Source organism: Mytilus galloprovincialis, chromosome 4, assembly GCF_965363235.1.
Source record: "Mytilus galloprovincialis chromosome 4, xbMytGall1.hap1.1, whole genome shotgun sequence".
Lineage (NCBI taxonomy): Eukaryota > Metazoa > Mollusca > Bivalvia > Mytilida > Mytilidae > Mytilus > Mytilus galloprovincialis.
The window spans coordinates 44992248-44999440 of record NC_134841.1 but is presented as its reverse complement, the minus strand read 5'-3'; the positions used below and the strand labels follow the sequence as shown (position 1 = coordinate 44999440).

The following is a 7193-nucleotide window of genomic DNA, read 5'->3' as shown; positions in this document are numbered from 1 at the left end:
TTCTGTCCAGCAATGTTTGCTATACCCCCACTACCTTTTGAATCCTTGATCACAGTTTTTTCCACGGCCATATCGCTCCAAATCCCGTTATATCTCCCAGACACCTGCCGAATGGTGAATTCACCATTGTCAAAATGTTGCTGAACCTCTGGTGGTAACTCTAACATATCTAGAAGGTAAACAGGTGCCCATCGTGAATAGTTTGTACGATTGGTGATAAAAAAAGTATGGTAGCATTTTAGAAATGGTATACAAATGCAGTTGCCAATTTCCTTCACGTTCTGCTTTAATATTGTGTAATATTAGTTGGATGGCATGCAACAGCATTAACCAATATTTAAAAGTTGGTGATTTCTCACTGGCAGAACCAATATACTCTGTTAAAACAGGAGTCACATACTGCGTAAATGTTTCAGCAAGATTATCAACAGGCTGACTGTTACCAGAACATGCAGAAGATTCAAACTGTAAATTGGCCTCTTTCATCCTGCTCCACAAATGTTTTGGTACATCAGCCAATCGATCCTCTAAATCACAATATTGGAAAAACTGAGACAACAAAACATGCATCAATGCTTCATAGACAAGGGTTAACCCACGAACTGCTCTGTTGAACTGTTTGCCGCTAAGCATTTGCTCTGCAGTTGGGTCAACATTTTTAATTAATTCTCCATAGGCGACAATGGTAACGTTTTCCTCCATTGCTCAGTCCATATCGTTTACTTGAACATGTAGGATGGCTCATATCGAAGCTGATACATTTATACATGTTTGGTTAAATTTTCGGGGTGGCAAGTGAGATTACTTTTTTCGTAAATTGCTGGACCCCGGAAGATGGTGAAAAATGTCACTCTCCACATGAAATAATCCCAAAATTCTGATCATAAAACTCAATAAAAAAATTGTCCTTTCTAATAATTTATTTCAGGTCAAATCTACATATTTCTTTTCTCATCACATCAGCTCTATAAAACAGTTCTTATTGTTCATTAATGTCCATTTTTAAAATCACAGCATCCACAATTGTATGGCGGACTAATATTGTTTTTTAATTACGTCATCTGAGTTCCTCATCTCAAGGTCTATTAGGGATCCTGACCCATATTAGATCAGCAAATGTCAGATTCCACTAGTATTGCAGTATGAATTCCTTCGGTAGACCTTTTCGAACAATTCTGTGAAGTTTTTTTCCGCATCTGAAATAAAATAAGTTAATTTTTAGTATTTTTAAGTAAGCATGCTTATTACTGTTCCTTATATCTTTTAGTAGAAAAAAAGCACAAAATCCATATGTTATCAATCCACAATTTAGACATTAATTAAGACTTTTCATAGCTTAAAGTGCCATTCAACAAACCTTCATTACCTTACTGACTTTATTAAAATCATCATGTTTAGATGATAAAGCATGAAAATATTGTGTTTTTTACTGTAAATAAGGTAGATTTAAGGATTTTTTCACTCAGAAAATAATGTTTTTGATATTTGTTTCTTTCAAATAAGGAATTGAACATTTTTATTTTTTTATAACTGTTAAGATCATTCACAGACCATTCTAAAACAGGTTTTAGTTTTAAAATCCATCAAGCAATAACCATTTTAGAGTTCTTTTTGTGTGAGTGTTCAAATAGGGAAAAATGGTGCTTTTCTTTGGTAAAGATAACATTGTGACGTCATCGCTTTTGTGACGTCATGACTTTATGGTGTCATAATTTAGAATTGTACAAACATAACAGAGTGTGTATTTATTCAATAATGAAAGGGAAAAGGAAAAGAAACCAATATAAGGTTGGTAACCAAGCCCATCTATTGCGTTTTGTACCCCTAACAACAGATCAAGGTTGTGGTGTTAATAATGGTGTTGCTCCATCTACAGCTCCATCTACACCTCCATCTACACAGGTTTTAAAACAATTATCTATGCAAGTTTCACCTGCACCACCTAAACTTAAATTATCTAATTCCGCTACAGATTTGGCACCTAAAAACACCACAGAATCTGTCTGGTTACCCCGCCTTACAGAAAAGGAATTCAAGCTGTACTCAAAAGAGAGTTACGATAAAAAATCTTATGTAGCCCCCCAAACTGAAAAATGTGCGACTACAGTCAAACTACTAAGACCGCATAAATTGTCAGATGATTATTTAGATGAATATCTAGAGGATAAAAGTACTGAAAATAGAACAGTAGATAGAGATCTGAATATTTTAATGATCAATAGTCTTATAATATGTCATTTAAATAAAAGTCCAAAGTGTGTTGTTCCACATTTTGAACTGGTACAAGAGACTCAATGGGGTCTTGGTTGGATTTGGAAAATGAAGTGTACCAATTGTAAATTTATTTCAGAAAAATATAAATTATTTAGAGAAATTGACACAGGACGTGCTGGTCGCAAGAGTGCTACAATTAACTATGGGTTTCAGACTGGCGTGATAAACTGTAATATTGGTAATGATAGCGCGCGACTACTTTTAACTAGTTCATGTATTCCTCCTATGTCAAAAGGAACAATGCAGAGAATAACAAATACTGTTTGTGACAAGGTTGTTAAACTTGCTGAAAATGAAACCGAACAAGTGGTTGAGAGTTTCAGAAAGAGAAATGAAACCTTAGGGTTAAATAAAAATAGTCCTATAAAATTGCAAATGGATGGTACCTATCAGAGTGTGCATATAAAAAGTAGGCATAAAATGGGACAAAATGCATCACAAGTTATTGGTATTGCCTGTGAAAATGAAACTGACAATCATGATATCATTGGTTTTCACCTTGTAAACAAACTTTGCTGGGTTGGTGCATGGTTACGCGGTAAAGGTTATGACATTGAATGTCCTAATCACGAGTACTGCACATCAAATACAAATAGGCATGATCCTTTGAGTGAGAAGGATCTTGGGTATGAAATAGGTAAAAAAATTGCTAAACTTGATTTACTTGTGGACTATTGTACTACTGATGGGGATGCAAAAAGTGTACAAGGTTTACAAGAAGCCATGCAAGAAATATTTGACCCTTTATGGTCAGTAAATAGACTGGCAGATACTATACACCGGGGTCAAAGTCAGTTCCGTGAGGTATTGCGAGCAAAATTTAGTGTCGGTATGTTCCCTGGAGCTACAAAGGCTCAGAGGAATGATATTAAAATAGCTTTTGCCAATGATTTAAAATTACGTTCGCATGGTATAATGAAATGTTTATTTGCAAAATATAATGGTGACCGACAACAAATTTCAAAATGTTTGCCACGCATTGTTAAGTCTGTCGTGAATTGTTATAGTGGTAATTGTAGCGATACGTGTAGATGGAGCATAACACTATGTAATGGTGGTATAAAAACTAGTTGGTGGTACAAATCTATTAACCTTAGCAGTCATGGTTTACAAAATGGGTCTTTGAAACCAAATAAGACTGACAAATTATTAATAGAATCATTGTTAGAAATGAAACTGTCTCAGACCGCATTAAATCAGATGCAATTTTTCAGCAATACTAATAAGTGCGAGTCCGTCAATAGGACAATTTCTACATACCTACCGAAGAATAAGAATTTTTCTCGCAATGCCTTAGGCCGTGCATCTGCAGCAGTCTTGAAAGTCAATAATAAACGGGATGTTGCATTGGCTAAGACCCTAAAAGCTGTAGGTTGTGGTCTGGGTAGAAAGTCTCGTGCTGTAGTGGCTCTGAAAAAAATACGTAAACGTGAAATATATGATTGTGCATATCAAAAAAGTTTACGTGTCAAATTAAACAGGTTAAAAGCTCGTAAAAAACAGGCTATCGATTTCTTGTTAAACAAGAGAGTGCGAAACAGGTTGATTAGTGGATATAAAAAACATCAGTTAGAACCAAAGCTATGTCAGAATTCAAGTCCGAAAGAATTCGTTCCACAGCCAGGTTGTAGTTCATGGCCAGATTAACATTTATATTAAAAGGTTACACAATATGGTTTTCTTTCAGCCTTTCAGGAAGCATATGTAGTTATTTATTTATTTACAGAGAATACTAAACATCTTATATTATATTAAAACAAACACTTTTCAGGAATATATGAGCATGATATGAGTTAGTTGTGTTTTTTTTTAAATTAAAAAGTTTGTTTATTTTAAGTTTGTTATGAAAATGGGATAATGGTCCAAGACACTGAAATAAACCTTGTATCAGACAAAAAGACCACTTCATATCTCCCAATGCATGCATCCAGCCACAGTACATGCATTTATTGGAAAACACATACCTTGAAACAAAATTATAAACAAAATAAAACCATGTAAAATGAATATTACAACATTAGGTCATTCACAGTTTGCCTTTGTAACTCGATGTCATATTTGGATTTTTTCCTTTCTGTTATTTTTTCTTTTGTTTTTTGTTAACTTATTTAATTAATGACTGTCATACTTTGTTCATTGATTTGTCTCTATGTTTCACTTTCATTTAGTTCTCTACCGCATGTTTACTTCCTGTGATCACCTGTTGATTGAATGACCTAGTTTTCTGACACAGTAATGAAACCATCAAGAGTTACTCCCCTTGCACTGTAAAAATTAGTAAACACTGGCGAAAAAAACCACATAAATGTTTGACTGAGCTTATAATCTTGCATAAACATGTTTGCCATGTTTGTTTCAGTGTCTTGGGGGTATGAGGGTGGGCTTTTTTCCCATTTTCGTTTTTTACTTGTGTTAAAAACTTGTATTTTCAGAGATGATTAATGTGGAGGTAAAATGTGCAAGGTGCATATGTTTACTACAAAATCATAACAAACCACAATTTCAGATTCAGCATGCAGTTAGTATAGTTTGTGCCATGCACAATATGTGTGGTGCATTGGTGTGCAGCTACACATATTTTTCTTTGATTGTTAATCTCCCGAGGTTCTAAAACAATATGGTCTGTATTCACACACAATGCATTATGACAAAGGTGTGAAGCATCTAAATTTTTGGCTAAATCAGTAGATTTCAATTGCAAAATTTTTGCTAAACGTGCAACATTCATTTTAGTACGTTTGGCATTTGGGTATGTGACATTGATCATCCCTAGAATATAATTATTTCTCCTCTGAGTGGCCCCAGTCCAAATAATGCATGCCCCATTTTCTGCCTCTTCACTGTTTATAAGTATAAAATTGGTATATTTTTGATAAAAATCTAAATTATTGGTAGCCATTTTGTATTCTTTTTAATCAAATAGCACTAAAAGAATGTAACTGACCTCGATTTCAGCAGCTCCCATCCGAAATTGTGATCATTGAACCATGAAACACTCCAACACCTTTGAAATAATAGTTCACAATTTGGGTCAACATTTTTAATTAATTCTCCATAGGCGACAATGGTAACGTTTTCCTCCATTGCTCAGTCCATATCGTTTACTTGAACATGTAGGATGGCTCATATCGAAGCTGATACATTTATACATGTTTGGTTAAATTTTCGGGGTGGCAAGTGAGATTACTTTTTTCGTAAATTGCTGGACCCCGGAAGATGGTGAAAAATGTCACTCTCCACATGAAATAATCCCAAAATTCTGATCATAAAACTCAATAAAAAAATTGTCCTTTCTAATAATTTATTTCAGGTCAAATCTACATATTTCTTTTCTCATCACATCAGCTCTATAAAACAGTTCTTATTGTTCATTAATGTCCATTTTTAAAATCACAGCATCCACAATTGTATGGCGGACTAATATTGTTTTTTAATTACGTCATCTGAGTTCCTCATCTCAAGGTCTATTAGGGATCCTGACCCAGTTGTTCCTGCATAGACACCAGAGTCAACAAGCAAGTCTTTCAGACCGGCCTCCGACCATAATTTTCCCACTGCCGCAATAAAACAAGACAGGGCATGGAAACCACCGAGTCTAATTATATGATCAGCAAATTTGTCTTTTAGGGACCATTTGACTTGTTGAGCAACTGCATATAGCTGCTGATCCATTGTCTGAATTGCATGTTTTTGACCCAACGAAGTCGCCAAATTCTGACAATTGTGCATTACAGTAAATACAGTGGCCATGTCGCTTGGTTTATTGTCAATTATAGGACCATAAGCAACAATTGTTCTATCTGGTTTAAAGTCAGCAAGTGTGCTGAAGAAACCAGACCAAAATGGAACAAATTGTTCGGTACAATTACTAGACAATTCATGTGGCAAAACAGATCCCTCTCTGCATATCATTCTACGAATAACCCATAACAAATCTGGAGTCTGACCGATTGGATCTGTGCAACTGTTTAATAGTTCCAGTGCATTTTGACGTCTCAACGGTTCGCCCCTTATTTTTGGTTTCGTAAAGGGTAAGCACTGCATCAGCGAGGATACTTTTTCGTCATAGACTAATGCTTTGTCCTGTTTCCGTTCAAACCGTTGTCGGGTATTAAATCCGAATGTTCCATGTAGAACTGAATTTTGAAATATAGCACGCGCCATCGAGTGAAATGTGTTTTTTTCGTCAATCGTTTCGGTATTAATGTCAATATTGTCCACACCTTCTTGGATTAAGGAACCACAGTTAGCTATACCGGACGGGACATAACAACCACCTTGAATTTTTGTTATTTCAGCATTTGCAACACTAGTCAAAAACCTCCGAACCTCGTCATACTTGACACAGAAACCATGTGCATTTAAATTTTCAATCAAAGACTTTGATTCAAACTCATGATATAACTGTACTGCAAGACCAAGACTAAATGGAGTAATTATGTTACTACAATTTGACACCAGGCACTCTGCGAGAGCAGCACATTTTCTTCGAATATCATGCGAATATCCATTGATACTGAAGAAAATGTTTCAAAAGACTTTTTGTCAAGAAGCCAAGTGATAAAACTTATCAAACTAGTTGGCAACATTGCTTCTGACATTTCCAATGATGTTTCGTCATTTGCAGGATAATAATCTCCAGAAATGTATACATTTTCCATTTTTTGTCTTAATATTGAGGCGGCTGCATAGAGTACATGCATATCGGTTTGTTCATTGGTTTTGGTGGAGCTACATGTACTCAAGTCGGCTTTTATCTCAAGCAATTCTAATTCTGCTTTGATGCTATTAGCTGCCTTAACAGCGTCGCCAATGGAAATGTCGCTAGCAAATACAATACTAGATTTACCTTGTCCTTGTTGAGCAAAAAATACAATTGCATCCTTGTAGTGCTTCTCAAGTTTAGCCTTAAGCTTGGA

At 35.3% G+C, this 7193-nt stretch overlaps 1 long non-coding RNA gene across 2 annotated transcripts; it reads right to left on the bottom strand.

The window, feature by feature from the left end:
• Positions 1 to 902: 902 nt before the first annotated feature.
• On the bottom strand, positions 903 to 5742 carry LOC143072237 (uncharacterized). Of its 2 annotated transcripts, none has more exons than XR_012977086.1 (3): positions 5219 to 5742; positions 3535 to 3684; positions 903 to 1196 (listed from the first exon to the last, which is right to left on the bottom strand). It is a non-coding gene; the product is annotated as an uncharacterized LOC143072237 (long non-coding RNA). The 2 variants fall into 2 exon arrangements; XR_012977085.1 differs by having other exon boundaries at positions 3539 to 3684; positions 5219 to 5739.
• Between the last annotated feature and the right edge of the window lie 1451 nt (positions 5743 to 7193).